We start from the raw sequence: 9,730 nt of genomic DNA on the forward strand, positions 1-9,730 counted from the left end.
TCTGATGAGTCTCGATTTCTGTTGAGACATTCAAATGGTAGAGTCAGAATTTGGCGTAAACAGAATGAGAACATGGATCCATCATGCCTTGTTACCACTGTGCAGGCTGCTGGTGGTGGTGTAATGGTGTGGGGGATGTTTTCTTGGCACACTTTAGGCCCCTTAGTGCCAATTGGGCATCGTTTAAATGCCACGGCCTACCTGAGCATTGTTTCTGACCATGTCCATCCCTTTATGACCACCATGTACCCATCCTCTGATGGCTACTTCCAGCAGGATAATGCACCATGTCACAAAGCTCGAATCATTTCAAATTGATTTCTTGAACATGACAGTGAGTTCACTGTACTACAATGGCCCCAACAGTCACCAGATCTCAACCCAATAGAGCATCTTCGGGATGTGTTGGAACGGGAGCTTCGTGCCCTGGATGTGCATCCCACAAATCTCCATCAACTGCAAGATGCTATCCTATCAATATGGGCCAACATTTCTAAAGAATGCTTTCAGCACCTTGTTGAATCAATGCCACGTAGAATTAAGGCAGTTCTGAAGGCGAAAGGGGGTCAAACACCATATTAGTATGGTGTTCCTAATAATCCTTTAGGTGAGTGTATGTGTGTATGTGCACAATGAATGAATGGAATAAGCTGCTACAGTTACATTGAACCATGTGCTTGTGCTCATGTGCACAAGCACACACACACACACACACACACACGCCGATGGGCTTTAAAGTTTAACTTTAGGTTTGTGAAAGCAGACATAATTATTTCTGTCAGGACCTCGATGTGTATCCAAGCCCCAAAAACACACTAACTCAGGCGTTCACGCAACTTATCGCGAAAAACCAGACAGAAATAGACTTGAAAATTTTAAAGAAAAGACATTAGCGGTTTTTGTTAATGTTTAAAGGTATAAAAAAAAAACCTTTGCTGCCTTTCTTAAATGGCTAGAAAACATTGCCTCAACACTATTAAACACGGAATCCGCTGTTTGTAAACGGTCCGCATTTTACCCTCACCGCTAAAATAGTTGTGCTTGTTTCACACTTTCTCTTGTTTCGCTTGGGTATGCCTCTACTTAAATATTGTGTCTCTAGTTAAAAGTTTGGGACCTGTGTCTCATTCACATAGGCTTTCACATATGCAAATTGCCACCCCTCTTCTGGGCTAATGCCGTACGCTCATTTTGACAACGAATTACCAGCGTTATTCGTTGATTTTTTTTGTCTAAAATGTTTATTATTCACATTGGTAGAAAAGTGCTTCAATACTTTAAAAAAAAGGTCATGGTTTATTTGAAATAACTGGGCACTCCGTTTGTTGCTGCCATATTTTGAAATGGGTTGTCTAAGGAATCCTTATTGTTTGATGCCCCGGTTTCGGGTAAACATCCGCGACGGTTTATGACTACACCACATGGCCAAAGTGGCCTGCGAACGGACGATCACCCTGATAACAAAATACAACTAAATACATCTTTGTCAGGATGTGGGGGGGGGGGAGAGGTCTATGACATTCGGGCTAAATGGGGGCAATAGCTTGGGGAGCCAGCCTATCTCAAAGCCTGTGGCCTGTTTGATTCTACCCCATGTTTCCTCCGTGTATGTCCGCTGTGATATGCTTAACAGACACGTTTGATGGCATTATTCTAACATAGCATGTTGCTAAATACCGCTCACTAGTTCCTACAGCTATTAAATGTATTTAAATGAAATCGGGGCACCTTGTTTAGAATAAAACTAAGAAAATACAGGAGATCGATCTTTCGCGTGTGTTGCTGCCGCCGCCATTTTGAAAGGCGCGTCTGCGTCACTGCGCATGCGCAAGCTTCGCATCCCATAAGGCAGTTATTTCGCCCGCATTGTTCAAACGGGTGGCACGCGCCTGGCCCTGCTCCTTGGATAATGGCAGCCTAGATCACGCTAGCTTTGTGCTACGCTGACGGGACCCAGAGTCGCTATGGATGGATCTTCGCCTTTGGTGAAGTGTTTTTTTTTCTCTTTGACATTGAAATAAAACTGTTAAACTGATTACGGCTTTTTCTCATTTTTAAAAACTTGGGCTAAAGTAGTTGTGCTTGTTTCACACTTTCTCTTGTTTCGCTTGGGTATGCCTCTACTTAAATATTGTGTCTCTAGTTAAAAGTTTTGGACCTGTGTCTCATTCACATAGGCTTTCACATATGCAAATTGCCACCCCTCTTCTGGGCTAATGCCGTACGCTCATTTTGACAACGAATTACCAGCGTTATTCGTTGATTTTTTTTGTCTAAAATGTTTATTATTCACATTGGTAGAAAAGTGCTTCAATACTTTAAAAAAAGGTCATGGTTTATTTGAAATAACTGGGCACTCCGTTTGTTGCTGCCATATTTTGAAATGGGTTGTCTAAGGAATCCTTATTCTTTGTTTGATGCCCCGGTTTCGGGTAAACATCCGCGACGGTTTATGACTACACCACATGGCCAAAGTGGCCTGCGAACGGACGATCACCCTGATAACAAAATACAACTAAATACATCTTTGTCAGGATGTGGGGGGGGGAGAGGTCTATGACATTCGGGCTAAATGGGGGCAATAGCTTGGGGAGCCAGCCTATCTCAAAGCCTGTGGCCTGTTTGATTCTACCCCATGTTTCCTCCGTGTATGTCCGCTGTGATATGCTTAACAGACACGTTTGATGGCATTATTCTAACATAGCATGTTGCTAAATACCGCTCACTAGTTCCTACAGCTATTAAATGTATTTAAATGAAATCGGGGCATCTTGTTTAGAATAAAACTAAGAAAATACAGGAGATCGATCTTTCGCGTGTGTTGCTGCCGCCGCCATTTTGAAAGGCGCGTCTGCGTCACTGCGCATGCGCAAGCTTCGCATCCCATAAGGCAGTTATTTCGCCCGCATTGTTCAAACGGGTGGCACGCGCCTGGCCCTGCTCCTTGGATAATGGCAGCCTAGATCACGCTAGCTTTGTGCTACACTGACGGGACCCAGAGCCGCTATGGATGGATCTTCGCCTTTGGTGAAGTGTTTTTTTTTCTCTTTGACATTGAAATAAAACTGTTAAACTGATTACGGCTTTTTCTCATTTTTAAAAACTTGGGCTAAAGTAGTTGTGCTTGTTTCACACTTTCTCTTGTTTCGCTTGGGTATGCCTCTACTTAAATATTGTGTCTCTAGTTAAAAGTTTTGGACCTGTGTCTCATTCACATAGGCTTTCACATATGCAAATTGCCACCCCTCTTCTGGGCTAATGCCGTACGCTCATTTTGACAACGAATTACCAGCGTTATTCGTTGATTTTTTTTGTCTAAAATGTTTATTATTCACATTGGTAGAAAAGTGCTTCAATACTTTAAAAAAAGGTCATGGTTTATTTGAAATAACTGGGCACTCCGTTTGTTGCTGCCATATTTTGAAATGGGTTGTCTAAGGAATCCTTATTCTTTGTTTGATGCCCCGGTTTCGGGTAAACATCCGCGACGGTTTATGACTACACCACATGGCCAAAGTGGCCTGCGAACGGACGATCACCCTGATAACAAAATACAACTAAATACATCTTTGTCAGGATGTGGGGGGGGGGGGGGAGGTCTATGACATTCGGGCTAAATGGGGGCAATAGCTTGGGGAGCCAGCCTATCTCAAAGCCTGTGGCCTGTTTGATTCTACCCCATGTTTCCTCCGTGTATGTCCGCTGTGATATGCTTAACAGACACGTTTGATGGCATTATTCTAACATAGCATGTTGCTAAATACCGCTCACTAGTTCCTACAGCTATTAAATGTATTTAAATGAAATCGGGGCATCTTGTTTAGAATAAAACTAAGAAAATACAGGAGATCGATCTTTCGCGTGTGTTGCTGCCGCCGCCATTTTGAAAGGCGCGTCTGCGTCACTGCGCATGCGCAAGCTTCGCATCCCATAAGGCAGTTATTTCGCCCGCATTGTTCAAACGGGTGGCACGCGCCTGGCCCTGCTCCTTGGATAATGGCAGCCTAGATCACGCTAGCTTTGTGCTACACTGACGGGACCCAGAGCCGCTATGGATGGATCTTCGCCTTTGGTGAAGTGTTTTTTTTTCTCTTTGACATTGAAATAAAACTGTTAAACTGATTACGGCTTTTTCTCATTTTTAAAAACTTGGGCTAAAGTAGTTGTGCTTGTTTCACACTTTCTCTTGTTTCGCTTGGGTATGCCTCTACTTAAATATTGTGTCTCTAGTTAAAAGTTTTGGACCTGTGTCTCATTCACATAGGCTTTCACATATGCAAATTGCCACCCCTCTTCTGGGCTAATGCCGTACGCTCATTTTGACAACGAATTACCAGCGTTATTCGTTGATTTTTTTTGTCTAAAATGTTTATTATTCACATTGGTAGAAAAGTGCTTCAATACTTTAAAAAAAGGTCATGGTTTATTTGAAATAACTGGGCACTCCGTTTGTTGCTGCCATATTTTGAAATGGGTTGTCTAAGGAATCCTTATTCTTTGTTTGATGCCCCGGTTTCGGGTAAACATCCGCGACGGTTTATGACTACACCACATGGCCAAAGTGGCCTGCGAACGGACGATCACCCTGATAACAAAATACAACTAAATACATCTTTGTCAGGATGTGGGGGGGGGGGGGGAGGTCTATGACATTCGGGCTAAATGGGGGCAATAGCTTGGGGAGCCAGCCTATCTCAAAGCCTGTGGCCTGTTTGATTCTACCCCATGTTTCCTCCGTGTATGTCCGCTGTGATATGCTTAACAGACACGTTTGATGGCATTATTCTAACATAGCATGTTGCTAAATACCGCTCACTAGTTCCTACAGCTATTAAATGTATTTAAATGAAATCGGGGCATCTTGTTTAGAATAAAACTAAGAAAATACAGGAGATCGATCTTTCGCGTGTGTTGCTGCCGCCGCCATTTTGAAAGGCGCGTCTGCGTCACTGCGCATGCGCAAGCTTCGCATCCCATAAGGCAGTTATTTCGCCCGCATTGTTCAAACGGGTGGCACGCGCCTGGCCCTGCTCCTTGGATAATGGCAGCCTAGATCACGCTAGCTTTGTGCTACACTGACGGGACCCAGAGCCGCTATGGATGGATCTTCGCCTTTGGTGAAGTGTTTTTTTTTCTCTTTGACATTGAAATAAAACTGTTAAACTGATTACGGCTTTTTCTCATTTTTAAAAACTTGGGCTAAAGTAGTTGTGCTTGTTTCACACTTTCTCTTGTTTCGCTTGGGTATGCCTCTACTTAAATATTGTGTCTCTAGTTAAAAGTTTTGGACCTGTGTCTCATTCACATAGGCTTTCACATATGCAAATTGCCACCCCTCTTCTGGGCTAATGCCGTACGCTCATTTTGACAACGAATTACCAGCGTTATTCGTTGATTTTTTTTGTCTAAAATGTTTATTATTCACATTGGTAGAAAAGTGCTTCAATACTTTAAAAAAAAGGTCATGGTTTATTTGAAATAACTGGGCACTCCGTTTGTTGCTGCCATATTTTGAAATGGGTTGTCTAAGGAATCCTTATTCTTTGTTTGATGCCCCGGTTTCGGGTAAACATCCGCGACGGTTTATGACTACACCACATGGCCAAAGTGGCCTGCGAACGGACGATCACCCTGATAACAAAATACAACTAAATACATCTTTGTCAGGATGTGGGGGGGGGGAGAGGTCTATGACATTCGGGCTAAATGGGGGCAATAGCTTGGGGAGCCAGCCTATCTCAAAGCCTGTGGCCTGTTTGATTCTACCCCATGTTTCCTCCGTGTATGTCCGCTGTGATATGCTTAACAGACACGTTTGATGGCATTATTCTAACATAGCATGTTGCTAAATACCGCTCACTAGTTCCTACAGCTATTAAATGTATTTAAATGAAATCGGGGCATCTTGTTTAGAATAAAACTAAGAAAATACAGGAGATCGATCTTTCGCGTGTGTTGCTGCCGCCGCCATTTTGAAAGGCGCGTCTGCGTCACTGCGCATGCGCAAGCTTCGCATCCCATAAGGCAGTTATTTCGCCCGCATTGTTCAAACGGGTGGCACGCGCCTGGCCCTGCTCCTTGGATAATGGCAGTCTAGATCACGCTAGCTTTGTGCTACGCTGACGGGACCCAGAGCCGCTATGGATGGATCTTCGCCTTTGGTGAAGTGTTTTTTTTTCTCTTTGACATTGAAATAAAACTGTTAAACTGATTACGGCTTTTTCTCATTTTTAAAAACTTGGGCTAAAGTAGTTGTGCTTGTTTCACACTTTCTCTTGTTTCGCTTGGGTATGCCTCTACTTAAATATTGTGTCTCTAGTTAAAAGTTTTGGACCTGTGTCTCATTCACATAGGCTTTCACATATGCAAATTGCCACCCCTCTTCTGGGCTAATGCCGTACGCTCATTTTGACAACGAATTACCAGCGTTATTCGTTGATTTTTTTTGTCTAAAATGTTTATTATTCACATTGGTAGAAAAGTGCTTCAATACTTTAAAAAAAAGGTCATGGTTTATTTGAAATAACTGGGCACTCCGTTTGTTGCTGCCATATTTTGAAATGGGTTGTCTAAGGAATCCTTATTCTTTGTTTGATGCCCCGGTTTCGGGTAAACATCCGCGACGGTTTATGACTACACCACATGGCCAAAGTGGCCTGCGAACGGACGATCACCCTGATAACAAAATACAACTAAATACATCTTTGTCAGGATGTGGGGGGGGGGGAGAGGTCTATGACATTCGGGCTAAATGGGGGCAATAGCTTGGGGAGCCAGCCTATCTCAAAGCCTGTGGCCTGTTTGATTCTACCCCATGTTTCCTCCGTGTATGTCCGCTGTGATATGCTTAACAGACACGTTTGATGGCATTATTCTAACATAGCATGTTGCTAAATACCGCTCACTAGTTCCTACAGCTATTAAATGTATTTAAATGAAATCGGGGCATCTTGTTTAGAATAAAACTAAGAAAATACAGGAGATCGATCTTTCGCGTGTGTTGCTGCCGCCGCCATTTTGAAAGGCGCGTCTGCGTCACTGCGCATGCGCAAGCTTCGCATCCCATAAGGCAGTTATTTCGCCCGCATTGTTCAAACGGGTGGCACGCGCCTGGCCCTGCTCCTTGGATAATGGCAGCCTAGATCACGCTAGCTTTGTGCTACGCTGACTGGACCCAGAGCCGCTATGGATGGATCTTCGCCTTTGGTGAAGTGTTTTTTTTTCTCTTTGACATTGAAATAAAACTGTTAAACTGATTACGGCTTTTTCTCATTTTTAAAAACTTGGGCTAAAGTAGTTGTGCTTGTTTCACACTTTCTCTTGTTTCGCTTGGGTATGCCTCTACTTAAATATTGTGTCTCTAGTTAAAAGTTTTGGACCTGTGTCTCATTCACATAGGCTTTCACATATGCAAATTGCCACCCCTCTTCTGGGCTAATGCCGTACGCTCATTTTGACAACGAATTACCAGCGTTATTCGTTGATTTTTTTTGTCTAAAATGTTTATTATTCACATTGGTAGAAAAGTGCTTCAATACTTTAAAAAAAAGGTCATGGTTTATTTGAAATAACTGGGCACTCCGTTTGTTGCTGCCATATTTTGAAATGGGTTGTCTAAGGAATCCTTATTCTTTGTTTGATGCCCCGGTTTCGGGTAAACATCCGCGACGGTTTATGACTACACCACATGGCCAAAGTGGCCTGCGAACGGACGATCACCCTGATAACAAAATACAACTAAATACATCTTTGTCAGGATGTGGGGGGGGGGAGAGGTCTATGACATTCGGGCTAAATGGGGGCAATAGCTTGGGGAGCCAGCCTATCTCAAAGCCTGTGGCCTGTTTGATTCTACCCCATGTTTCCTCCGTGTATGTCCGCTGTGATATGCTTAACAGACACGTTTGATGGCATTATTCTAACATAGCATGTTGCTAAATACCGCTCACTAGTTCCTACAGCTATTAAATGTATTTAAATGAAATCGGGGCATCTTGTTTAGAATAAAACTAAGAAAATACAGGAGATCGATCTTTCGCGTGTGTTGCTGCCGCCGCCATTTTGAAAGGCGCGTCTGCGTCACTGCGCATGCGCAAGCTTCGCATCCCATAAGGCAGTTATTTCGCCCGCATTGTTCAAACGGGTGGCACGCGCCTGGCCCTGCTCCTTGGATAATGGCAGTCTAGATCACGCTAGCTTTGTGCTACGCTGACGGGACCCAGAGCCGCTATGGATGGATCTTCGCCTTTGGTGAAGTGTTTTTTTTTCTCTTTGACATTGAAATAAAACTGTTAAACTGATTACGGCTTTTTCTCATTTTTAAAAACTTGGGCTAAAGTAGTTGTGCTTGTTTCACACTTTCTCTTGTTTCGCTTGGGTATGCCTCTACTTAAATATTGTGTCTCTAGTTAAAAGTTTTGGACCTGTGTCTCATTCACATAGGCTTTCACATATGCAAATTGCCACCCCTCTTCTGGGCTAATGCCGTACGCTCATTTTGACAACGAATTACCAGCGTTATTCGTTGATTTTTTTTGTCTAAAATGTTTATTATTCACATTGGTAGAAAAGTGCTTCAATACTTTAAAAAAAAGGTCATGGTTTATTTGAAATAACTGGGCACTCCGTTTGTTGCTGCCATATTTTGAAATGGGTTGTCTAAGGAATCCTTATTCTTTGTTTGATGCCCCGGTTTCGGGTAAACATCCACGACGGTTTATGACTACACCACATGGCCAAAGTGGCCTGCGAACGGACGATCACCCTGATAACAAAATACAACTAAATACATCTTTGTCAGGATGTGGGGGGGGGGGAGAGGTCTATGACATTCGGGCTAAATGGGGGCAATAGCTTGGGGAGCCAGCCTATCTCAAAGCCTGTGGCCTGTTTGATTCTACCCCATGTTTCCTCCGTGTATGTCCGCTGTGATATGCTTAACAGACACGTTTGATGGCATTATTCTAACATAGCATGTTGCTAAATACCGCTCACTAGTTCCTACAGCTATTAAATGTATTTAAATGAAATCGGGGCATCTTGTTTAGAATAAAACTAAGAAAATACAGGAGATCGATCTTTCGCGTGTGTTGCTGCCGCCGCCATTTTGAACGGCGCGTCTGCGTCACTGCGCATGCGCAAGCTTCGCATCCCATAAGGCAGTTATTTCGCCCGCATTGTTCAAACGGGTGGCACGCGCCTGGCCCTGCTCCTTGGATAATGGCAGCCTAGATCACGCTAGCTTTGTGCTACACTGACGGGACCCAGAGCCGCTATGGATGGATCTTCGCCTTTGGTGAAGTGTTTTTTTTTCTCTTTGACATTGAAATAAAACTGTTAAACTGATTACGGCTTTTTCTCATTTTTAAAAACTTGGGCTAAAGTAGTTGTGCTTGTTTCACACTTTCTCTTGTTTCGCTTGGGTATGCCTCTACTTAAATATTGTGTCTCTAGTTAAAAGTTTTGGACCTGTGTCTCATTCACATAGGCTTTCACATATGCAAATTGCCACCCCTCTTCTGGGCTAATGCCGTACGCTCATTTTGACAACGAATTACCAGCGTTATTCGTTGATTTTTTTTGTCTAAAATGTTTATTATTCACATTGGTAGAAAAGTGCTTCAATACTTTAAAAAAAGGTCATGGTTTATTTGAAATAACTGGGCACTCCGTTTGTTGCTGCCATATTTTGAAATGGGTTGTCTAAGGAATCCTTATTCTTTGTTTGATG

This window comes from Paramormyrops kingsleyae, chromosome 6 (assembly GCF_048594095.1).
Source record: "Paramormyrops kingsleyae isolate MSU_618 chromosome 6, PKINGS_0.4, whole genome shotgun sequence".
Lineage (NCBI taxonomy): Eukaryota > Metazoa > Chordata > Actinopteri > Osteoglossiformes > Mormyridae > Paramormyrops > Paramormyrops kingsleyae.